Raw genomic sequence first — 26,376 nt, 5'->3', positions numbered from 1 at the left:
CCTATATTTTCCTTTGTCCATTAGCTGTCCACATTCTTATATTTTAAAGTTTTATTTCTTTCCTTCCCTCCACTGTGTCTGATTTCCCCCTCTCTTTCCCTCTCTCGGTAATAGATTACGGCAGCCTTGCAGTGGCTGGGGCCCTGTCTTGGCTGGTGGACCCATTTGACTTGCCAGCTTGGCCGGAGAATGAACCCTGAGACTAACTGGAGCCAAGGTCAGAGCCTCTTTGTGTGTGTGTGTGTGTGTGTGTGTGTGTGGGTGGGTGTGTGTCTGCACGGGCACACATTTGTCCATTTCATTCAGTGTGTTAGTGATGATGAACTCTGCATGCTTGGTTACAGTATATTGAAGATACTAAACATAAGAAGAAAAATCCTTCTGTGCACATATGACTTTGTGTGTGCGTGCACGTACATGAGGAGAAGTGAGGAGTGTGTGCTGAGCCAGCTGCAGGCTGAGGGAGGTGGAGGTAAGAGGAGTGTTGTTCAGAGCAATTGATACACTGTAAATAGAGTGGACTTCCTGTCCGGGGTCTGTGGCTAAGGTGCTAAACGTTTCAGGAAACCAGATACACTTGCACATCCTCTAAAGAGATAGAGAGTGCATGTGTGTGTATATGTGTGTGTGTGTGTGTGTGTGTGTGTGTGTGTGTGTGTGTAGGAGGGGGGATTAGAGGCAATGGGAAGGTGAAAGGTGGGAAGGAAAGAGTAAGAAGAAGGGTAGAAAAGGAGGGAAAGACAAACTGATGGAAATCTGAATTCCATCTTCATCTTTTCAACTTTGTTTTATTGCTTTCGTTTCCCTTGGACATCCCTGTAATCAGACATGATTATTAAATGCACGCTGATGAATCCAGCAATTTTTTAGAGCATTTCAGCAGCATTTGTAGCTGCTTGAAATCAAAGTAGGGCTCATTTCTCAGAGAATGCCTTTGTCGTTTGTTCTCTGCTTCCTCTCTAATGAGATGGAATGTAGCTAAATTAGAGGCTGAGAGGCAAAGTTTCATTTACAAGACAATCAAATGATCCTTTACAAAACACACTCAATATGCATTAGATGTCGGCTTTTGAATAGAGGATGGCCTCCTTATGCACTCAAATGGGGGGGTATTTGGATGTTGCACTGTGGTGAAAAATGCCAAACTGAAATCATCCATCACAACGCAATAAAAGGCCCTGCAGCACTCTGAGTGGGTGAGAGGAGTGAGATGTTTGCATTGGCCCACTGGGTTTCCCCCTGTGAAGGAGGGAATGTGTAGATGAACGTGTAAATGTTAAAAAATGTTCTTTTTATTAGACGAATTGCATCATTAAATCACATTATAAAAACAAAAAATGCACCATTAATTTCCTTCCCAAACTGCTATAAGTACATGTCTCTCTCTGTCCCTGTGCCCATCTCTGTGCAGCCCCATGGGGCGGCAATTCCAAAGCTATTCCATCCCATTATGCAAATAATCCAATTGGGTTGGGGGAGATCTATGAACACATGTTGGGCGTTGGATGAGTCAGAATACAAAACAACAACGATGACTTCCTTATGTGTGTGTAGACTTGATTCTCTGAGAGGGAAGGACTCGGCAAACAGGTAGTGTCTCCTTTCCACTTTCTAGCCTCCCTCCATCAGAGCATGAAAGGTAAGATGAATAATAGATGAGGGAGGTGATGAGATCGATCAGAGGCTATCTGTCTGGGAGATAGGAGTGGACAGAGCAAGGCGTAGATCTGCGCTGGTCTAGAACAGCAGACCTACTGTCAGAGATAGCAAAGAGAGGTGCAGATAAGCAGTGCTGTATAGACTGGGGACAGCACAACTAGAGAGGCCGCAGTGTAAATATATACAGACAGCTTTGACTGAGAATGATTGGGTGCTGCTAGCCGCACAAAAACGTATGCACAGACACATACACACACACACACACACACACACAGAAACATCCTGTCATGAGGCACCCATCCCTGCATGCATTGACCTCTTGCACCTCTGCATCACACATTCTCACATTTGTGACAATGCCACCACAGCATGACAAATGCAAAGAAAAGGTTCACCTATTCATCACTGTAGCAATGAGGGCGGGGTTAATTATACAACCCTGCAAATTATGACTTTCTGTTGTTTTGTTTGTCCTCCAAGAGATTACAAAGCTGAGGATAGAGGTGCAGAGGGGAAAAAATAGCCTAGCAGCTTCTCTGTGAGGGGGCACATGAAGGCGCGGGCACAAACACACAAAACAAAAACCAAACTGAGTCATAAAAATACACACACAAGCACACACACACAAATACAGCTTGTGTCCCTGCCGCCTGTACCTCATCTCTGCTTGCAGGCATGATTAATCCAGTGCAGAGTGGGGAGATTTTGACCCTAAACAGAAAAGTCCTGTTGAGGCTGGGAGAGGCACTGATTTATTTAGGTACCACTCCATCCGCATTAATTATCCCAGTGCAGGTGCAGGCCCAAATTCCTCTTCCCCAGCTGTAGTCCAGCCCTATGCTGTGATACACACACATACAGGCACACATACACACACAAATAAAAAAAAAAAAAAAAATCAAGCACGCACATGCAGCCTGCCCCCATTGCCTTGCCAGGCTGTACCTATAGTGTCTGGGTGGCACAGAGAACGCCAGCCGTCACAGCAGTGAAAGATTACACGTCCCAATTTAGCACAAACACAAATAACAAACCAACAGCAAACACAAACACACACACGCAAACACACCACTTTGTCCTGGAGTGTTCTCTCCTCAAGCGCAGGTTTTCCTGTTTCAACTTCTCCTCTTTCTGCTCCTCACTCCCCACTTGAGCTTCATCCACTGAAACTTCTCCTCCACCCTCTCCTTCATTTCCTCTCTTCTTCCTCTGCTCTTCTTCCTCTTTGTCCTGAACTTACCCCTATCCCCCAGTGACTCCTATAGGATGAGGACGCTGACTGGGAGTTACACCTGTGTTTGTGTGTTTAAGTGTGTGTGTGTGTGTGTGTGTGTGTGTGTGTGTGTGTGTGTTTGTGTGTATGTTGCAAGCTGCAGCTCCACCACTGTGCTTCCCCTAACAGAGCTAGTGGTGTGTGATGTGTCACTGAGAGCTCCTCTCATTATGGCCTGCATTAGCACCCTGCCTCGCCCTGATTAGTCCCCCGCTGAGCTGAAATCCACAGAGTGTGTGTGTGTGTGTGTGTGTGCGTGTGTGTGTATGTGTGTGTGTGGGTGTGTGTGGGTGTGCATGTGTGAAAGAGAGAGGAGTGAAAGAGAGAAAACTCTCTCCTCTGTAGGATGGAACATTGTCTCTTCATCCTAGTGACAGCTTCCTCATTTCTCCATTACAAATGGCTGCCGGTGTTGGTCGGCATGCATCAGGAGCTTGGGAGTGGGCCCCATCACTGCTGCTCTGTCGCTCTCATTTATTACCCAGTTTGTTTGCACTCTTATCCGCGGCCTTGCCCTGCCAGCCCATCCATCAAACACATACAGACACACATACTCGCACAAAGACACACTCAGACTCACATATACACACTTCTGCCTGCTGCTTGTCTGCACCTTTACTTCCTGGACATTGAAACACAAAGACACATTCTGTCTTGTGCTTGGCTCTAAAACACATTCATATACACACATAAACAGAACATACAGGCATTCATACCTGCACGAACATCTCGATGCTTCCACTTTCACCTCAGCCCTCCTGCACTCATCTCTACACCCACATACGCTGCACTCACAACTCACACTCAACACCTATAGTTCAAATGCTCAACTCTCCCACCCTTATTTTTCCTGTCACACCACTCCATCATTGTCATTGTCCCTTTCACATTTGCTCATCCAGTCTATTTCTTCTTGTATTCTCATTTCCATTCTATAGATGCTTCTCCCAGTAACAAATCCCCCTGAGGAAAAGTGTGTGTAAGAGAGTAAAATTGATCAAATCCTCATTCATCAATATCATTCAATATGTATAATCTCATAGATTCATCAGTCAATACCTTCATGAATGCCTGGCCAAAGCCCATGCTGTCCCTTGAGGGGACTGTGATCACTCCTGCATGGTACAACAACAGACCATGTAAAACAAGATGATCAAAAACAGTTCAAATATTGGAATTAGGTGAAATGCTAATTTGAGCTATCTTTCTAGACACTTGGGCCCTAATTTACTGAAGCATTTCATGAGTGGAAAAGACTTAGCATGTGCAAAAAGCCAATGGCACAACCCCTGACTGGTCAAGTAATTTGACTTTGCCATGTTGACAGCAGTTCTGGACGATGCTTAGCCTGCTCAGTGTTGTGGTGCAACTAAACTTTTTCAAGAGGCACACATGAGTCTACAAATCAGAATGGATACTAAAAAAAAAACAGACAGCTGTAGATAATCGATAATTGAAGTATATCTGAACATGGCCACCAGCGACATTTTAAAATAACTTGCTGTGGTAATTTCTAAGATTATGAGGAAAGGGAAGGATGGATTAGTGGTGTACTATACAATCTATGATGCAACTGGATCATCAAGGCTAACTATTATCCAGTATATCTATGTAACACCTACAAAGGAAGTTTTCTCTTTCAGTCACTTTAAACAACAAATAACTGTTGGGCCACTGAACATAACAGCAGTATGTTTTCCTTTTCTCTGCACCCCAGACAGCACTGAGCCAAGAGCATAGATTTTTCACTTTCTCTCAAGGTCACAACATTGACCAAAAACAATCATCTTCCTGTAAAATACTATATTTCCCTATTCAATGGATGGACCAGCCAGGGATAATCAATACTGTTAATTGTGCTTACTGGAGGACACATTAATATTGACACATCAAGTCGGAAATGATGGGGAAAATAATGTAAATAAGCTTAGTAAAAGTTTTTGCTGTGAGTATGATAGTCTGGTTATGAAAATGTTAGGCAATTTCATAGGAAAATGAAGATAAAACTATAAGCAATAACATTAAGATCAAAACAATGGTTGTCTCAGTGTATTCAGTGTACAGTATGCAATAAGATGTTTTCACAGACTCTCAAAGCAGTCCACACACTCAAACCACTGTGTACCAAAGGTTTGGACACACACAAAGACACAAGCACCTACGCACACGCACCCATGCACATACACACACACACAGTCCATGTTTGGGGGCCAGCTGCCAGCAAATGAAGGATCTCCCACCCAATTCACTTGTTATTGTGCTGTCTGGGTGACAAGTATACCTATAGAGTGAGTATTTATTTCCGGAATGTTTTGTTCCGTTTTCCTGCAATGATGAATGTTTCTTTTATAAATCCATCGCCAGGCCTTTTAAACCATAAACAATATTTCTCCAGCCCCAGATTCCTTGTGCAGCAGTCTTGGGGAACCTTGAGATTTCCAGGCTCTGATTTAATGGCTCGTAATTCCTGAAAGGCAATCCTTCTTCTCCCTCCAACGCTCTGATGCTCCATCCTTCCGGCAGCCTACCACTCTCGGCCTCTGCTCCCCTCCAGATCCCCAGGCCAGTCCAGACGCCAGTTAAAACTGCTCAGCTGGAAACAGCCCTATGCCCCCTCTGTCACTGGCATTGGCTTTCCACAATGGGTTGACAGTAGGCCAGCGCTTTCTGCTGAATTTTCTACAGATGTGGGATAATGGTTCTGAGACCCTAGATCCATTTCAGGATGAGTTCTGTTCAGTGGATATTATTTGGGTATTTCTATCTTGATATAGGGCTGTGCCTTGTTTGTGATATTTAGGTAAATGATGTCAAAGTGTAGCAGGGGTCTGGAGAGAGTTCAGTTGGGAAACAAATGAAGATTTACAGACAGTGTTGTCCTTTTGGCTTCACTGGACTGTGAATTATGTCTGATGCAGACTGAAGCACTGTGCTGCTATGTGTGACATGGTCAGGATGAGGGTCAACAATTCAAAATCTGACACTATGATTCCCCTCTGTAGGGTAAGGTGGCTGTCCCGTTAGGTAGGGAGGGATCAACTGTGAAGTTCAGGTATCATGGAATCTTATTTGTGAGCATTAAAAAATATGAGACTGGCTACATGCTGCAGCTGCAGTAATGTGTGTGGTCAATCTGACTAGGGTGGGAAAGAGGGTTGAAACACAAAGAAAAGCTCTCAATTTAGCTGGCAATCCTTGCTCCATTGCTCACCCATGGTCATGAGAGTAGTGACCGAAAGCATGAAATCATGGATAAAAGCAGACAAAATTACGCTTCTTCCCAGAGTGGCTGGGCTTACTCTATTTGACAGGGTGAGGATCTCAGAGAACTAGTAGGACTTCAGAGTTCAGCCGTTGTTTCTCTGAGATGAGAGAAGCAAGAGGAGGTTTGGGAACCTCATAAGGATGCTGCACAGGTATTTCCCTTTGGAGAAATATTAGGCACGCCTAACTGGGAGGAGACCCTGGGGCAGAATCATGACAGGCTATAAGGATCTCCAAGTATCCCTCTGAACGCCGTTAAATACCCCAGGAGGAGTTGGTGGACATCTGGGCTGCTCTGTGTAGCCCATTGCCACAAGTCTAGTGGCAAGAAACTGGTTAAATGGATAGAGCTGTAATAGTAATAGTATATAGTATATGCACATATGCATATTTTTGAGTAGGCAGCATGAGCAATAGGACCAGATGACACATTTTAAATTCATCATCCTACTGAGTACAAGTCACTTCAGAGTTGTGTCTATGCTTTAGTACTTACAGCACATACAGCCCAGATTTTAGCACTAAATGCATCATTACAATATTACAAAAAGGCAACAGCCTAGAACGGCTAAGGAAGACCTGTGTGGCTGAAACACGTTATGTTTGTTGCCTTTGAGTAATACTGTGTTTGAAGATGCGGGCCTTCATTTGTATAGACTGAGACTGCTGTTCATTTTGAACTTGTAAGCCCTCTTGAGTCTCCTGCCCTCCCCTTTTTTTAGTTACATATGTAAAACAATGCATACATAGCTGTAAATATCCATATGTACGAGACAGTGCTTTATTTTTGTCATATACCTCAGAAAATAAAGTCTGAGAACATTAAAATCTTCAATGTTAAATCCTATGTATCCAAACATTATTCAAACGTTTAGAATTTAAGCACTTTTTGAACAGCTAATCAATGTCAAATTGCTCAGTTGTTACCTTTGTAGGAGCAATTTCCCATACAAATGAATTTAAATGAACACAATACATTACAGTGGTATATTAAAAAGCAGTATACAGCCCTACATTCTCCCTAAAACATTCGTCATATAGCATGAGCATACACAACGTCATAACATCAACCTGACCCTTAGTTCTGATGCCAGAAGTACTTCTTAAGTGCTTGTTATGTGCAAGTATACTGTATGTAAGCCTACAATATCAGTGGCACTAGCAAACTGTTTAAGCAGGAAACCTATAAGGAGAAAGGTTTCAAGGTGTAGGTGTCTGCCTGTATGGGGGAATGCAGAAGAGGTTAAGTTCATTTTAAATAGCCGATAAATGTGCCCCAGCCAGTCAGCTAAGTACAAGGGAGAAACAACAGCAAGTTAAAAAACAATCATTAGGCTGGTATCTCTAATTGTGTTCCTTCCTCTCCTCATGTATAATCCCTGGTTCCTCGCCTTTCCTTCATTAACAATGGATGAATTAATTAGAAACCTTCATAGGATTTCTGCAGTGAACCCAAGAGATAAAACACATCCTATCCCTCACTCCTGCTCTCTCCCTGCTTCTATTATTTCTTTTTTTCTCTCCCCTCCCTCTGCTCTTAATTGTATTGTTTGCTTGTTGTGTCGATAGCAGGATTAATTTCACTATAGATCAGGATTATTGACCTTCTCGTCAATGTTATTTCATTTCTGTAAGGTGCTAATTATAGGGAACAGGGGAAAGCAAATTGCACTGTAACTTGCCTCACTTGCTTTCCAATAAAACAGAAAGAAAACAACATTAATTCCCTTTTAGCTGCCCTCCCCAGTGAGGTAAATCCACACACTATCTGACTGTCTATCTATCGCATCTGGGAGGGAAACTGTAAGTGACTGTTAGACCTGATAGGTTGAGTTTCCTTTTAAAACAACGTTGACTATTCTGACCCATTCTCCTCCTCTAAATGCCATGCTTGTCACACTCACTGCTGTTTTCTTGGTTCTCTCACTTCATTTGAAAGAAGGGGAGGGCGCAGTTCATAAACAATTAACCGACTGGATAAGTGATACACTTGAGCGCTAACAGACCTGAAAAACACTGTGTGATAAATTCTGGTAATTGAGTAGAGGAAGGTGAGCATCAGCTCACTGAAACAGACTGGCCACCATGCTTGATCAGTGCTTTAGCGGTGGCTTGAAGATCTAGTTGGCACTTTTGCATCATGATGATGTCATGAGAGGTGAGAGAGGGGACACCTTTTGAAGGAGATGGAAGTACATAGTTGTAGAACTGCAGTGTTAAAAAAAAGTCAGTCTTTGAATATATCATCAATACTAATGAACCAAAAAGGCCCAAGTGCTGTGCTTTTCAAGTGGACTCATTTGCCCCCATTATGTCACTTCTGCGATTGTATCTACCACAGGTCTATCCTAGTAGAATGAGCCCTAAGCCCCTTTCATCCACCCTTTCCTCCCTCTCTCCTCCCCTCCCTACTCCCTCAGTCCTCTAATGAACTGAAAGGTCAGAGCACTAATAAAACTATTAGCAGAAATGAATCTCTCAGATGTGTTAATGCACTTTTAATTCCTGTTAGCAAATTTCATCCCCCAGCAGTTTGCTGCCCGCTAATGAGAAATAAAACGCCCCGCTCTAGGGAAGGGGGATGGGGGTACGGGTCGATGCTCCGGCTACTCAACAGTAGACTCTGTACACACACACACACGCACACACGCACACACACACACACACACACTACACAAATGCACACACACACACACAAGTAATATACACTAAAATTGCACCTTACACACACCCTGGATGTGCTGGGTGTTATTCACGGACCGAGGCCTGTTCTCAGCCCTGTGATTCTGCAGGGTTAATTAAAGAGCACATCTCCATCTGTTCTCATTCAGCCTCAGCCCAGTCTCTTCCCATCATGTGGCCACACACCCCCACACACACACACTCAATCACACTCCTCCTCTGTCGCTTTTTTGTCCTCAGTGGAAAGACAAGGAAACTTGACAGCAGCGTGTTCATACAGACACACAGACAAAACTTGTTCTGAATTGTGGATGGGTCATGATCTGGCCTCTCCTTCAGTCTGGCCAATGACCTAACTAATAAGGTACAGACAGGGCTCGACCCTCATGTCTAGGAGCCAGGAGAGAATATCGAGCCACTCTAGGCACATTGTTCACAGCTCTCTCTGCATGTCATTTAGATATGCTTTCTGTCATGTAATATTTTCCTGCTCTGACTGTCAATCAGAAGTCAAGGTTGAAAAATTCTGGCACACCTTCAATCACTAAATGGACAGGTAATGCTGAGAAAGAGTGTGTGCTAGGATTTCCTTTTTTTTAAGCGTCATTTAGAAGTCAGCAGATGTCCAGAATATCACAGGGCTAATCAGTTTTCCATTAACTCGAATAATACGATTGAGTCGAAGTGAGTTGATAACAGTGAGTAACAACTGTTGAAAAGACAGAAACGAATATATCCTCTCAATTTACAGTAGAACGTCAAATCATGGGTATGTCAGTGAGCATTATTCTCAGTATAGAGAATTATTATTATAATAAGCATTTTTTCAATAAAACATTGTTGTAAAACAATCAATCCAAACAGTATTTTGTGATAAAAATGTTTCCACAAGTGGGGTGACATCAGTCTTGAAGTTAGAGCGGGTATGTGATCACAAGGCTGCTATTTCTTATCTTAAAATAAATCACTAATTTATCTCCCTTCTCTCAACCACCACTGCCGTGTTGCCCTTGAGCAAGGCACATAACTCACAACTGCTCTGTGGGTAAGAGTGAAAGATAAGATGCACAAGGCAACTTCCAGGTGTGAATTTAGAGTAAGGAAGAAGAAAAAGAGCAAGCAATCAACTTCCCCTGGAAAAATGAAGTTTAAAATAAAACTGAAAATTGAAAATTCACAGGTATGGTGAGTATATGTAATTATCACAATACTACAGCTTATAATGAGCTTTTAGTTTAGCCACAGAACTGAAATCCTTAAAACATTCACTTTCTTTTATCCTTAGCTACTGAGGAGAAAGTTGAAAAAAAAAAAAAAAACAAAAAAAAAAAAAACAGATAGCACAAGGAGGCAAAGGGAGGCCCAGAAGGGAGGGGCAGAGACATTCTATTACCAAACTAGGTCTTTTAATCAATAAAGAGATAAAAGATATTTTAATCAAAGACATATTTCCTTGTTTGTCTAATGCTTCTGCCGCCGCTGTGCACATAATCTTTAAATGCTGAAAAGGATGCATAATGCTCTCCCAGAGAGCCACTCATCCATATAAACACAAAACAGGAGCAGTCAGCAGAAACACACACCAGCCCAGCCCAGCGCATGGACACTCCATAGACGCCAAATTACATTAGGATGGGTATATTAAGGGGAAATTGCATCCTGTAAACTAGAATATTATTCCTACACACAAACACATCATTTGTGCACATGTACACACTCACTCAGACAAACACACAGATACCATTTTTCAACATCAGATTACCCAGCTCTGCGCTCACTATTCAGTAACAGATCCATATATTTATTGTTTTGTGCATGCTCATGAACACACACACACACGCACACACACAAACAGTAAACACAAAACGTGGTGCTATTAGTGTCTGGACTGTTTGTCGGACATGCAGGCATCCGCTAGCTGTGGCTAAAGCGTTCCAATGAGATTAGAGGGGTAACCGGAGCCCTTCCAAGGCCACTGAACTGAGCTCACTCCAGGCTAACAAGTCGAGAGGTGGTGAGCGGGCTGGATCAGGTTTCGGGAGCTGGTGGGTCAAATACTGACTGACACTTAATAGAGTGATACAAGTGTGTGCATGTGCATGCATGTGTGTGTGAACATGACTAAATTTGCCTATACATGCCTGAATACTGCGTATAGAGCTTTGGTGTGTGCGTGTGTGGTCTTGACCAGCACACTACTTATAGCACATCAGGGCTTACACACGTCTGCTGAGCACTGGGGAGCAAACAGCAGCTCCAGTAATAGTGATTCATGCTTTCCGTCAGGCCCCCTGACAGGCTGGGTTCGATCCCCTGCTCAGCGCGCTGTAGCATCGGTAACAGCAGCAGAAGCAGGCGCAGCACCACGAACATCATCATAACTGCTGGGGGAGTGTTGGGCTGCTGACATATTGATCGACTCTCAGTTAAGAGATTTGATAGATTGACCTCGGACTCTTGACTTTACACAGTAAAGGGGAAGAGTGAAGCGGGAAGTGAGAGACAACAAGCAAGACAATAAGGAGAAAGAGCGAGAGAGAGATATTTCAATGAGTGTGCTGTAACATGAAGTATGTCAGTGATATTTATCTCACAGATATTTATGATGTAACACAGTGAGCAACACTCATTTATATTCCGTTTTGCTCACAATAAATTATGCCCCTCTGTTGAGGTTTTCTAATGGCACAGGTCAAAACACTCTAAGTACCAAGACTATAATTTTGTCAGAACCTGGATCACATTGCATGATCAGAAAAGAACAAGCCAGGGATAAAATAACCATGAGGATACTCCAGTACAGTAGTCCAGTAGGCCATACCTATCTTCTGCCCAGCCCCCAACCCAAGAGTCCTTGAGCCAGCAACTCATCAGACCGTCAAGCTAAGCCTAACCCTGAGTCCCTCGTGGGGCCCGTGGGGCTCATGGGCCAGCAAGGGCCAGAGAGGGTGCTAGCTCACACTAACGATGGAGGAAACCATGTCCAGTCGGCTGGAGCCATAGCTGAAGCAGAAGACCCTGTACCATTGTTCTGCCAACACGCTGACAGCTAGTGATTTAGGACCGGGGCTGCCCAGGAGCGTTAGGGGAGGGACGGGAGCGAGGGGGGTCAGAGAGAGGCTCCACAGGCACCCCTCAACAATCCTCGCTGAACCCCTCCATCCGTGAGATGGCAGAATGAATCATGGCTGACCCAGTGCTAGGCCTGAGCCTGGCCTCTCTCTATCCCTGCATCGACCCCCTCCTCTCCATGGACAAACATGACAAATCTGGTGTTTATTTACTTAAAGAGACCTGGAGAAAGAGCAAAGGGGGGCAGATAAAAAAACTGTGTAAAATCAATACAGAGTTAGCAGATCCTGCCCCGCTGTTGCTCTTTCTAGGCTGAGGGGCTGGAGAGAAGCCTGTGCCTCGAGGATGAGGTCTAATAAGGACCCCAGGCGGAGCGGGACGCAGGTGGCTGTAGCAGGCTGACCATCACTGGAGGGAGAACAGGAAGACAGGCTAGCAGAGACTGAGGAGCTCTTAGAAAATCTCAGCTTTGCCATACTACTCAAATATCTACCAATTAATTTTGCCGACTGTCAACAATCACTGATATCTGTGGATGAGTGATACATGTTGATCAGTGAAATTTAAACACTGCAACAGCCAAAATCGAAGCTGTGGGTGATGCATGTGGCCTGCCAGGGACTTGTGAGATACACATGGTCTACTAGTTGGAGCCTTGACAGAGGACCACTGAATGTGTGGAGCCTCTACACTCGCCACATGACAGGGAGAAAACAGATAAGGCTTGCTCTCGGGGGAGAGGGAGGGTGGCCATCAAGCCAACCCCCTAAAAAGAAATAGCAGCAGCAAGCTGTCAAGGTTTCTGTCATATCCTACATCACATCAGCCGCCCATTCCATCCCATCGCTGGCAAACCATGCGCGTTGTAGTGGCCAAGGATGAAAGTGCTGGAAAATGGGAGTCATTGTAAACCATTTTCTGCCCTGAAGCCCGCACTACCACCATCACCCCCCTACGCCATCCCCTCCATCTCCACCCCTCTTCTTTCCCACTCCTCTTGAAGACAAATGGGTCCAGGGCAATGACAGAGTGCCTGGTCCACAAATCACCAGCGGCCAGCCTGCTCGTCCACTGCATCCTCCTCCCCCACTACCTCCCCCTTCACCCAACCTCGCCCCTCCCCATCCTCGGCCCCTCCATTAGTCATGTGCACGCGGGTAGCAGCCAGCAGCCATAATTAGACAAGGACAAATCGCCAGCCACAGACACGGACGGGTCCGGCCACTAAATAAGGCCCTGTTTCCATACCGACCAGTGGGCGGCAAGCAGGGCCAAGGAGAGGACTGGGGTGTGGGAGAGAGAACTGGGGAGGGGTGGGTACTGTCCAATATACCCTATGATCCTCTTGGCCTGGCCTGGCCTGGCAACTCATTTATTATCCTACAGGTCCTTGGCTTGAACCCGTTTCCCCAACAGTACAGCCCCATATTAATCCACTACTCCACCATCACACCCCTCAACCCCATTCTCAAATGGAGGGTGGTTCTACTCATGTTCGGGCCATTCTTAGTTGACTTGACTCACTACACTTACACTACAGCCTAAAAGGAAGGCAGAGGAAATCCTTTATGTGTAACACTTAAAGCCAGCCATAAACAAAATGTCTAATGGTTTACAGTGTGTTCAAGAAGGCTTATAATTTGCAAATTACATTTCATAGTTATCAAACTTTCTCTGTGTTTTCCTGACAAACTTTTGTCATTATGCCGTAAGTGAAATGTTAATGATCTAAACCATCTGCAACACAGAATCTAAACACAACAACAACTCATCTTTCAAGGCAAGGGCCGGGAAGAAACCTCATACAATCTCCATCTCTCCATCACATTCCAGTCAATGCATCACCACTACGTCACTTGTTTTTGCAGTGGTCAAACCAACTCTAAATAAATAAATTAAGTAAGTAAAGCCAGAGCAATAAAAAGCAATAAAGGGGTTTCAGGGTACATTAGGCGTAACATTAGAGGGGTGGAATTAGCAAAAATGAGAACCCATCGAATCAGATTACACACGGACGAAGAAAATGGCAGTCAACAAAATATAAATTACTGGTATATGAGGGTAGAGCGGACTGAATCCACAGAGGAGTATCAGTAACAATTGCTTTGGCCGGGTCAGAGCTGCACCTCACTCCCTGGGCAGAAGGGGGTCGACGAGGACCTGACCGCCACACACACACAAACACTTACGCACACACATACACACAAACACCATGCTCCACCAGAGCAAACCTTATTGATCTCCCTCCTAATTTCCTAATTAGTTTTTATTGGATTTCATAATCGTCATCAAGACACATCAAAAGAAACTCGAAACCCCAGCAAGATTTTCTGCCCTCCTCAACATAATTTTTTTAAACTGTGAAAATGAAGCCATGTATTCAATTCCAAGTCCCCAGCTGTGAGAGCAAACCCTTTTTTTTCACTTTCCCACCAGAACTCCTTGGACAGCAAACACTGCACAAACACACCATTTCTCCCATGTGCAGTAAGTGATGTTTAGCATCGCACATTTTCTGCATGATCTGCTGCTATTTGTCACACTTCTGCTCTCTCTTCAGTCGCCCCTCACTTGTAGCACTTGTTAAACATACTGCAGTAAGAGGCACCAAAAATGTGGAGATAAAAGGAAAAAAATGGCCCTTGCTGTTACTGATGCTAGTCACTGGATTATTAGTGCATCATCACATGAAGTCTTCAATGGCGCATGTTACCTTCCGCTCTTGACCAAAAAATAACCCCGACTCCCCTCAGTGAACACACATATATTTTATCTTCCCGCCACTTTCACAAGGATCAAAGGAAAAGACAGGACGATGACATAAACCATGATGAGAAAAGGAATCTCTCAGCCATTTCTGACCTCCTGATGATACCTGGCCATGCTCCCCAGGACAGATGTAACACAGCATGCTCCCTGCTGTCCTATGACACCTTACACTAGCTAGTCAGCACTCTGCTCAACACAGGAAACTGCAGAATAAATCCTGTGAATAGTGTAGTTGCTAGCGCGTCAACACGCTGAAAGATTGAGCATCCAACTTTGACTGGTACTTTCCAAGAAACACAGCAGCTGGCTAGTGGTTACTATACATTACTTTGTTTTGTGGCTTTTTTAGGTATGTAGTGTTGAAAGATACAATGAGGATGAAGGGCAGAAAAGATCTAGAGGGGTTCGAAGACAAAGAACATTCAATGTTCACAGTCACACCAGGGAACAGCTATCTCAGTGACATCTGTTTATGCAGAACAAATGGCATACAGAAACAATGGATACGATTTTGAAATTACTGGCATGAGTGTCCCTTTGGAGCAGGGATCTTAACTCCTCTATTTGCACCTCCCCTATCATATCTGCTCCAGAGAATCCTTCTTGCACCATCTGGTGTTCAATAATCAGGGAGAGAAACTGAGAAAGATTTAGAAAAGGGTAGTCCATATACAGACACCCAGTCTATGTACTTCAGTGCTCTGATATTGTAATAGACATCAGACCCGAGAACAATCTAAACCTCTCCCTGTATGTTCCTTACTTCTCCCATTAAGTGCCCACTGCCAGATGTTAAACAGCCACAGGAGCTGATTTTCCGGCTATTTCTCTCTGTTAAGGCCCATTCTGAGATAAAATCTCTGGCGTGATTACACAATAACAGCAGCTTTAAAAGAGGGAGGATGAAGATGAGACTGCAGGAGAGCTAGAGAAAACCTGGTTGAAGGTCTCCCTCCTGACTTGTCCTACACTTAATGTCCATTCAGATGGACACTTCATGTACTGTGTCTCTGCCATGCTTCTGTCATAAACTAGACACTTACTTATTTCACTGACATACTAGATATCTACCACCTTTCCGTACCCACAATACTGCCAGACCAGCAATTTAAGCAGAGTAACAGCAGTGAATGAAGCTCTCCGGCTAATAAGATACTGCATATTTCGACATGTTGGGCACAAATACATACATAAAATCCTATTACTCTGTTTCATCTCAAAGCTTCCATCTTTTGTTTTTGATAATTCTGTTTAATCTGAATTCAGATTAAACACCAAATAACAGGGAGCATCGCAGGTATGGTAAATTACAAAATGCTTAATAAAGTGATCAATTAAGTGAAAAGCCAGAATCTACCACCACCCTGCCGACACAAAAGCTACTAACTTTAAAAGTAGCATACAGATTGAAAATAAGGCCCACAGCATTTGGATGAGATACAAAGAACAGATTTGCTCTCCTAATTTCAATCATCCAATTCACACTTCTCCCTCGCTCTTTCTTTCACAAATCTTTATAAAAAAGGTTAGTCCAGAAGGGTGAATGGGGTAGGCTGTCCTCCTCACCTGCTGACCCATCTGTCCCTTCTTCCCTACACTCCTTCTGTGACATACTACCCCCCCCCACCCCCCCACCCCATGACACCACCACATGCTCACTCTGAGGTGTGTGAGGGGGCCACAGGTCAGCAGAACGGGCTTAAATCCCAGTGAAGATGTTTTTGGCCTTGATCACCGTGCCCATCGATCCCTGGCTGATTCCCACTCAGATACGTCTTATTTTATTAGTGGCTTCGGCCTTCTGCCGCCCCATTCCGCTGTGATCAATACCAGTGTGGGGATGGCCCATATTTTTCTCACTTTTAGTGCCTTAACGCTGTTTAACCGTGTCACCTGATAAACGACAGGCCCTCCCCAAACACTGATTTCCTATTGATTTCTCCCTCATTCCACCATCCCTCCCTTCGTCACTCTCCTATTGTTTTTATCTCCAGTTATCCCCCCAACTCTTTCCCTCCTCTCCTCTATTCCTTCACTTCCCTAACTTAAGTAGAGAACAACCCTGCCAGCCATCTTAAACACACTTCAATCAGACATCCGTTCTTGAAAGTGAGCCTAGGTCAGTCATGTTAGGCCAAAGGGAGCCATTTTCTGCTTGATCATCTCTTTTAATGAGAATTAGTGAAATATTACCCAAACAAAAACCAGTTCACCACTTTATTTGTAATATGTAACACAGCAGTCATTTCAAACACCTGCCAAGGGAGGTGTGTTCTGTCACTGAACAAAGGTGGGTCCATGTTCCTCATTTTCCAGCATTACCCACCAGTTGGTAGTTGGTGACCTATTTGTGCGCGTGCATGTGCGTGCATGTGCGTGTGCATATGTTGGGGGAGCCAAGCATTGACAGAGCAGGATGCAATGAGAACCATGCAACAGATGCTATGACAACCTGGAGGGAGACAGCTCCATCCATCATCAGCTGTAGTCCTGATGATCAGAAAAGGGTTTGGACTGTGGAGCAAGGTGCACTGGGAGCTCCAGCAGGGCAACATACAATTCACTTACAGGGCTTCAATGAGAGCCTAACTGTATGAACACACCTTATAAGTGCACATAGTCAAATTAATGGGGAACTGATAAATGAACATGAATAAGAAACAAGATTACAACTGAATAAAAATCTGAAAAATATATCTTGTGGATATCCATGATAGAATGAAATATATCTTGTCGAAATATTGAACAAAACATAAATTCTCCGCATATACATTATTTATGCAAAATTAAACCTGTTCCTATTCCTGCTTAGTCTCGTTCATCCACTCAGTTACCTCTTTATTGATCTCTCATCTAAGGCACTTCTGTAAATCCAGTGTGTTCTCCCTGGCCTTATTGCCATTAATACCATTAAATATAGGTCTCTTATCACAAGGTACTTTGAGGATGTCTGGATAAGCTGTGGCAGCCCAGGCCATGACAATCACTCTATCTTTTAACTCACAGAACAATGTTATTATCTTATCACAGTAAAAAACAATCTTATTTGAAATGTATGCTCTGTAAAAAAAAAAGAAATACGCACTCTTGCAATTTACCCACCATGTTATCTAGTAAAATCTTAGCATCAAACAATTTTACACCCTGTTCTGATACAAAAAAAAGGGGATAATAACCACTTGGCACCAATCACTGCAGGGGGAAAAAATTACCTGCTCTATGAGACAAATGAAAAACATTTTTCAAAGACAAATAGCCCACTCCTAGAAATTTAGTGTAATTCTAGGCGAAGGCACACACTCTGAATAAGTAAACATGCACCATAAGCATCTGTTAAGGAATCCACTAAAACGATCTGGCATCTTTTTTTTAGGCCTCTCACCCTTTAACAAAGGGTTAAGTGATAAACTGACATTTACAGCAAGGCCTGCCAAGTTACACAGAGTGGGGAGCACACTGAGAAACTGACCGTGAAGTAATAACGAGGGACTGGGCTACAGCACAGATTTTCTATTAACACAAGGGGAGAGGAGTTAAATGGGTTGAGGGCTATGTTCAAGAGGACCAGTCTCTTGAACAAAATTGCCCGCCTTGACCAGCCAGCCCTACCCACTGTACCCAGTCCTCAGTCTCAACCAGGGAGGAGCTTGAGCACCAGCTAGTGGTGGTGGAGTTTCACTGCCAAGACACCTCACACCAAACACATTAATCATGACCAGGGGAGTGTAAAATTCAATCGGCTCCTTCCATCCATTTCATGTGAAGCAGACTGAAGGCCGGCCTTGTAGTGCCTGAGAAAGGAGGGATGAAAAAAAGGGGGAAAAAAGAAAGAGGCGCTCCCTACACTTCATCAGGACCCCTACTTCATAACAAATGGAGTGTCTCTCTGGCGGAGGAGTGCCATCAGAAACGCGCGCTCTCTCTATCCATTTAATTCCGGCAGTGGAGGAAGGGTCAGGGAGGGAGCAGTGAGTGCGTGTTCTGCTCTCCGCTCGCCGCTTCCCCAGTCACACAGTAAACTACCTTTTAGGAATTGTTTCTCAATAAGAAATGATCAGTCCATTTATCTGCACCAGGCGGGCCTGTCTCCTCACCCAGACCTCCAATATTTTTCGTTTGACCTGATCAGGGCTATAAACTAGACTGAGACACTTTCAATTTGTCACCCGGGGAGGCCTCTGCAAGTCCCATGCTAGTGATTGCATCCTCCCTCCCAAATGTAAAAATTCCTCCCATGCTTGAAATCTCGTTGATTCTTTTATTTTTTTCCATTTACACAGCTACTTAGTAAGAAAGCCTCCCGTTCCAAAAGAACGCAACAGAAAAAACAGGTTCTTGGAGATGATATCCACTGACATCCATTTACTATGTCTAGGATGGTAATGATATTTTGGCTAATGAATTTAGTCTTGCAGATTAACATTAATATAAACTTATATAATAATGATTTTGCAACCTCCTGCCAGGAATGCAAGAACAATTCTCTCACCACCCTCTGCCAAACACAAACACAGACACACATCATCAATGGCTGTTATTTCAGCACCATATTTTCCACATCTTGTCACAGCCTTCGCACTATAAGAAAACATTAATATGCGATCAGCTGGAATGGAAAGATGGGACAGCTTTTGTTTTTGTTAAATCTGCTGATTACCAGGTAACTATCTAGGTTTACAAAGGAAGGGGTTGTTCACTGACACAACCATGTACCCTTCTGTAAACAAAAATAAACATTATATTGATATAATTTCAAAATGGTACCCTGTGTGTGTTGAAAAAAAAAAGAAAATCTATGGTACACTGTGAGTGCAAGAGACCATCCAAAAACACTCAACACTTACCACTTGGTTGGCCACGAAGGAGAGAAATATTAACCAGATTGTTTTCTTTCAAAACATGTATAAACTTTGAACGGGGGTAATTACAATCCACACATGACTTGTTTTCCCATCAAACCCTTTAAAACAGTTAAACATTCTTTAAATTGGATAGAACATGTCAATGATTTTTTGAAGGCGCTGAAATATGGTAACACTCAAGCTTATACTCGCAACCTGTTCAAATTGCTGCCTCGTCCGAATCACATGTGCACGATTAATCACTGATACCTCCGCCTGTCAGACTTCCTCTCACGTATGTGGTTACACAACAGTAATGGGCAACTGAGTGGAACTGAAAAACATGTCAAAATTTAGTCTTTCATCTCTTACTGGCACTTACCCTGAAGACACATTAGGCAGAGAGAAGCCTTCTCCCTTCAGAGAACACTAAGCCAAAAGCAGCACAGCTGTAGCTTCTACACTCCTAAGTTGTACAACATGAGTAACACTGGTAAAATTAATCTGTCTCAGGAAACAGCTACTACCTTTTCTTGAGACTACTTGCAGTTGTTCATGCATCAGTCTTTGTCAATGTGATGTACTTAATCAAAGCTAATTTTGGAGTCATACAGAGCTTGATTATGACCGATACTGTTGAAAAATGTAGATTTTTTTTCCTGGTCTCTAGTTAAGCGTAGGCCATATTTGCCATAATCATGTGCAATGGTACTACAAAATCACATGTTTTATTAACTGGAACATGCAATTATGACTTCTTAATGTAGGGGCTGGGCTTCACCATTTTTCTTAATTCACACATTTAATGCCAAATTGTTACAATTAATTAAGTAGTAACTAATACCCGTTGCTAATTACTTCACACTGGATGTGAGTGAAAATATTTTTTATTTCCATCTCAACGGATGCAGCTCAGCCTACTCTGTTGACAGTAGAGAGGAAAGGATGCTGCATTGTAGCAAAGCCAATGTAAACTTAAATTATAACTGAAATAATCACAGATTCGTTGGGGAAAAAGGGAAAAATATTTGGCTAAGGATGGCCATGTAACCGTAGCATATATCATTAGTTCAACCTCACAATGCATGTTGGGAATCAGTTCCTGTTGAGAAGCCACAACCTCAATTCCACTCAGTGGTTACTTGCCTCTTCAGTTTACAAGTCCCAGATAACATGCCCAAAGGCAAAAAAAAAAAAAAAAAAAAAGCCTGCCACACTCACCTCACTTCACTTTACTCTGTGATGAGCAAGAAATTCCCCTTTCCTTCTCTTCCAGTCCATGATTGTCTCTTCCTTCTCTTGGGAAACTTGCATCCACTTGCTGCCAACAGCAGCCACTGCAGACTGTTTAGACTGCCTGGTGTCCAGCACTCCATTAACTTCCTACGATGAAAACAGAGTCATAACATTTTTAAATTACCTTTGAGAGCTATATTATTGCATCTTAACCAAACTATTAGTTGTGATGTCACCGTTACTCATTTGCATTACTTCATCTTAACATTGATCAGAAAAGTTACAGCTAAACAGTCATAAAGATGTCCAGTGGCACACCTACTTAGAAATGTGGATCACACAATTTCAGAACAGTTATGCCTATACAAAGCCAACTATGACACACTGTCTGCAAGTTCCACCAGGTACAATTAAATAAGACCGATCACAGCAATGAAATGAACATGAAAAATTAAGGCTTAAAGCCCATTCTTTGTTTCAACAAATAATCAAACTGAAGACATTTTAACAATTCTTTGGAAGTAGCAGAACTGTTATAGAACAAAATCAGCCTTTTGACAGATTTTTCCAAACATTATTTTTATAGACAGGCTACCCAAGGAAGAAACTGTACGCTTAGTGCATGAAGAAAACATGCCTAAGTTCACATTGTCAAGATTTCTACTGAGGATGTAAGGTTTAAAATCTGTCATTGTAGATATGTAGGTCAGAGAAGCAGGAGCAGGGTACATTTAAAAAAATATTGCAAAGAAGTTCCCTTTATTGCCCTCTGCCAAAGCAAATTATATCTGCAAGCACCATCTTCTAACAAAAATAAGAAGTCTTTTTTGACTACAAGAAGCTGCAGTAACAATAGCCAAATGCATTTCCCCTGTCTCATCTTGTATTATTTTTCAAATAATGCTGAGTAAGATATTTGTGTGGGTGGTGTATGTTTGCAGTGTACCAGCTCTGAGATACATGAACTGGTTTGTCCTGCAGCTAAGGGCTTCACATGTCCAACCATTTTACTACCATGCAAACTCTTGGTATTTCTCAGTTCACATTCTTGTCCATTCTTTTGTCCTAGGAGACACATTTGACATAATGTCTAAAAATGGCACTATAACTTCAAGTTCAAGTTTTTTTTAAGGAAATCTTGAGAGGCACCACAGAGAGAGGAGACCACTTCATGGTGAGAAAGGTGTGCAATACAGGCCGACCCAGTGGACAGTGTCAATGGCTGGTGCAAGGTGCAGCAGTAAGCAGGGCAGAGGGAGCAAGACCAGAGACAGCAGGGCAGAGACAGACCTAGGGTGCCAACCTAATGATGGAAGCCACATCCATGCTGAAAGACACAGACACCAACCAACCACACAGACAGAGACAACTGGGTTAGTAACACAGAAAACAATGCTGCTGCAACTGGAGGTGGAGAGGAAAGAGAAGAGGAAAGAAACTGTTAGGAACATCGAAACTGGCAGAAACTAAACTAACCTATGACAAGAGAGCCAACAGGCAGAGACTGAGCCTCCCTCAGTGGTCAAGTCAAAATTACATTATCCATAAGTTAAAGAAATCAAATTTGCCGCTGATTAATTTGGCCGGCTGACTTCTTCGTCTTCAATTTCAAGACAAAAGAAGACAGAAGACGGAGGATGGACAAAAGTCACAAGAAGTTTACTTGCCAAAACATTGAGGATAAATCAGATGGTGACTTGGCAGACAAGAATGAATGGGAAGCCCCAAGACTCACTCTGAAAACGATGCATCATGACCAAAGGAGCTGGCACAAATAAACAGTGGTTTCGTCTCTAGTGCAAACCCAGTCAAAACAACAGCGAAAATCAACATCTGTGTGCTGTAACTAATGGCATGACCTCATGCACATGGGCTGTCTTAAACTGTAAAGATGTGTTCTTTGCGCTTGCATTCATAGACCATTGTTCCTAAAAAAAAAAATTGAAAATCAAGGATGTACGATATTTAAACACAAGGGATTTTTACTAAACAGTCATTTGTAATGTAGATTCAATGACCAGACATGTTGAGGCAAATAATAAAACAGCTAGAGCAGTCTAATAAGTTCAGAAAACAGCAACTCATTATTGTAATGCAGCCTTTAAAAGCAAGAAAATAAAACAAATAGCTCATATTATATTACATCCAAAATGCCAGACCATACCTAGTGTCACATCACAATATCACCTTCCCAATGCAAAAATATAACATGTTGAGGAAGTTCCACTTCCCAGGTTTTATATGATCCAGCACAAAGTCAACAGCGTGATACTGCATGCAATACTGTCTGAAATTAATAGTTTCAACAGAGCAGAGAAACGCAAATATCATGTGGCCAGTGCTAGCCACCACTAAGGTCATTACCGCAGGGCTCTCAAATCCATTCTCCTGTCATTTATTCATGCTACATCTGTGGTACTTTGAGCATGTACAGTACATCCATGGTCTAAAGTCTGCCCCACTAATGCTAAGTAATGTTGAAATATTAGTGGGAGCCTGTTGTTGGGTCAGAAAATACCTCCAATCCCAGTTCATCTAACTGTGTCCAAGATGGTGGTGCGGCAGTCCATTATGGGCCACCGCCTGATTTTGCAGTCAAGTAGCCTATGTGACCAAAATGTGATTACAAAACATAAGCAGGAGTAGAAAATGTATAAATTAAAGCTAAACAAAATTACAACCAGGAGAGTAACTCCCCTGTTTGCACTTTCACTGTAATTTACAGTTGCACTGGTTGAACACTGCCTGAGTCGCAGACCAACTTCTCACACTCACCATTTTCAGGGCTTTCTTCTGTGAATGTTTATGACACATTCACAGAAGAAAAAGTAGGTACAGGGTGGACAAGAATGCTAGATCCTGTAGCAGAATGAGGGTGAGTGACTTAAATTTACAGTGGAAGCTATTAATGTTTGGGTTTATGATGTGGCATTTAGGCATTTAGTACATCATTGCCAAATTGATTGTGCCACCTTGGTACAATTACGATAAATAAAAGAGTGTATGGTCAAGATGATTGGTAGCCTATATGTCACGCCACTGGTATTGTTAATGGCAGTGTTTCTCGAAAATGAGATCACATTTCCCATGAACCCTGTGGCTTTCTGTCACAAAGAGTGATGCATGCCCCCACAGTCTCTGGAGTCAATTCTGAATCTGACTGTAATTGTGGGAGTCACCAAAGTCGACTCCTTGACTCCCACAGATTTAACAACAGGAAAGAAAACTTGAAACCGCAGTCAATAAAGCACCAGTGACCCAAGCTGTGGCAACTCTTTACACTAAAGCGTATTCAAACAATTTAGGAATGCGAATACTGTTGAAAGAGCAACAATAACTTTATAGTGTCTCACTTATCTCAAATTGATGTTTTCATCTAGGCCTAATCCACTCTCAGCTCAGCATCTCCGGCTGCACATAGGAACGTATGAGGTACAGTGGAAACAACCTGGAAAATGTTCAACTTAATTGTAAAAAATTCTACTTTAAAGACCCACTTGCATTTGGGGTCAACTATTCACTATAATCAAAAAATGCTTTGTTGGTGCAAGGATTTCTCTTTCACATTACTTAAGAGGCCATGATACAAGGTATTTGTCCACACAGGATCCTCACTCACTGCACACCTGCTATCATGACAAAGTGAAAGCTTTAGATCAGTTTTCATGTTTTGAACCATAAAACTAATTTCCCCTTTTGCCTTAAAGTAATACAGATTTAACACACACACAAGCACAAATTTTACCTAGTGGCACCCAAGGTTATTATTTGTATATCTTTTGTTTATGGGAATTGCACTCATGTTGATGAAACACTAACTTTAAATGGCATTTTGAAGAGTCATTATTAAGATTTCTTCCCCTTTTACCCATTTTTTCTCGGGGTTTTTGCTCGGTGGGGATTCAAGTCCGGGCGTGTCGTCTTTTATTTATTTATTTACTCATTTGGGACTCCAAATAAACTTTGACTTCTCTAAACTTGTAAACATATCCAAGTTGTGGGGTAAAATTTGACTTCAGGCTGTATTAGATTAAAAAACACAGGAGGCTCTCTCTATTTTGTATTTTCATAAGAGGTTTTGGAGCAACGTTAAAAGTGCTGTTTCGTGTAAATTAACGTTAGCTAGCTAAACTGTAACTGAAACGTATTTTAACCACAGCCGTCTCAAATTTACATGCTGTTTCTACAAGTTCACGTCAAATTTTGTCACTTAAACAAAAGTGCTTATGGTAAAATATACATACCTCACTGGACTTAAGCCCTAAAACCTTTTAGTTAGGGTCCACAGGTAAAATTGCCAATATTCACCAAGCTGCATTTGTCTCTTTTCACAGTATGGGTCATTATAACGAGATGCACCATGGGAGGGCGCTAGTGAGCAATAAAAATACATTTTTCTATTTCTAAATAAGATTTTCACATTTTACGTTGACATTTTGGCGTTATAAGGAATTTACAAAGATATGCAACTTATGAAGCAGGCCAGTCTCTCAGTGACAGTGAGATCATTGCATCATTATGATTAAATATCCATTTCTTCTGCAGTGGCTTGTCTACAGCGGCATATTAGTGCCACTGTAGGGGAAAAAATATGGAGACGGGCAGGCGGGTAATATTCCAAGAAAAAACGCTTTCCCAGATTAAAGTTGTAAATTTATGAGAAAAAACTTGAAAATTCTGAGATTATAAAGTCACAAATGTATGAGAAACAAACTCAGAAAGACTTTTTGTTCAAGGAACTGTATTGCTTCACTTTGCAAGTTTGGTTTAACTACACATTGCAGACTCTGCCAGCAGTGCTGCCTGCAGTTGATGACTTAATCAATTAATGCTTTGTAACTGGATTTAGTTGCAGGGAAATCCTTGTGATTTTAACCCAGAATCACAACATTGTTTTCTTGTGAAAAGGCCCAAGTCACAGCAATGTCTCTTCAAGGTCCAGATGTTTATGATAATGTGATTCTGGGCTATTTCCTTGCCACTAAATTGGATAGTATAAAAATATTTTTCAAGTTTTTTTTTCCTTCCTAAATTTGTGACTTTATAATCTCTGAATTTTCATGTTTTTTTTTCTCATCTGAGTGAGGAGGGTTTTTTTCTCTTTCTCTTTCTTTCTCTCTCTTTCTTATTTTTTTTTTTTCAAGCAAATTTGTGACTGTACAATCTCAGAATTTTCAAGTTTCTTCTCATAAATTTGTGGGTTTTTCCTCAGAAATTTACCACTGAAATCTCAGAGAATATTTGAGTTTTTTCTCATAAATTTACGACTTTAATCTCAGAAATTCAGAGTTGTTTTTTTTTTTTTTTTCTTGGAATATTAATCCCCCTCTGTGATTTTTTTCTCCCTACAATGGCCCTAATATAGCATTGTACTTTCCAGCATCCAACACATAAATTGACATTTTTAAGGTTTTACAGCCTATAAATTGGTCACTGCAATTGTGACGATGATATTTTCACTCAGAGCCTACCATTATCAATAAATTTGCATCAATAAAAAAGGTATTGGGCCTAAATGGACATGTTGGGATGGTGTCAACAGCATGGACAAAAATAATAGAAAACTAAGCAAAACTGGTC

At 42.3% G+C, this 26,376-nt stretch overlaps 1 long non-coding RNA gene across 1 annotated transcript in view; it reads right to left on the bottom strand.

The window, feature by feature from the left end:
* The window catches only part of LOC115361701 (uncharacterized), a 36,460-nt gene extending 11,309 nt beyond the window's left edge, over positions 1-25,151 (bottom strand). The window contains exons 1-2 of the long non-coding RNA XR_003928438.1: positions 25,041-25,151; positions 20,782-20,943 (exon numbers count right to left, since the gene is read on the bottom strand). This is a non-coding gene — a long non-coding RNA (uncharacterized LOC115361701). The remainder of the gene's footprint in view (positions 1-20,781; positions 20,944-25,040) is intronic.
* Between the last annotated feature and the right edge of the window lie 1,225 nt (positions 25,152-26,376).

The sequence above is a fragment of the Myripristis murdjan genome, chromosome 7, assembly GCF_902150065.1.
Source record: "Myripristis murdjan chromosome 7, fMyrMur1.1, whole genome shotgun sequence".
Taxonomy (NCBI): Eukaryota; Metazoa; Chordata; class Actinopteri; order Holocentriformes; family Holocentridae; genus Myripristis; species Myripristis murdjan.
The sequence above is the reverse complement of the archived record's forward strand: the minus strand, read 5'-3'. Positions and strand labels throughout refer to the sequence as shown.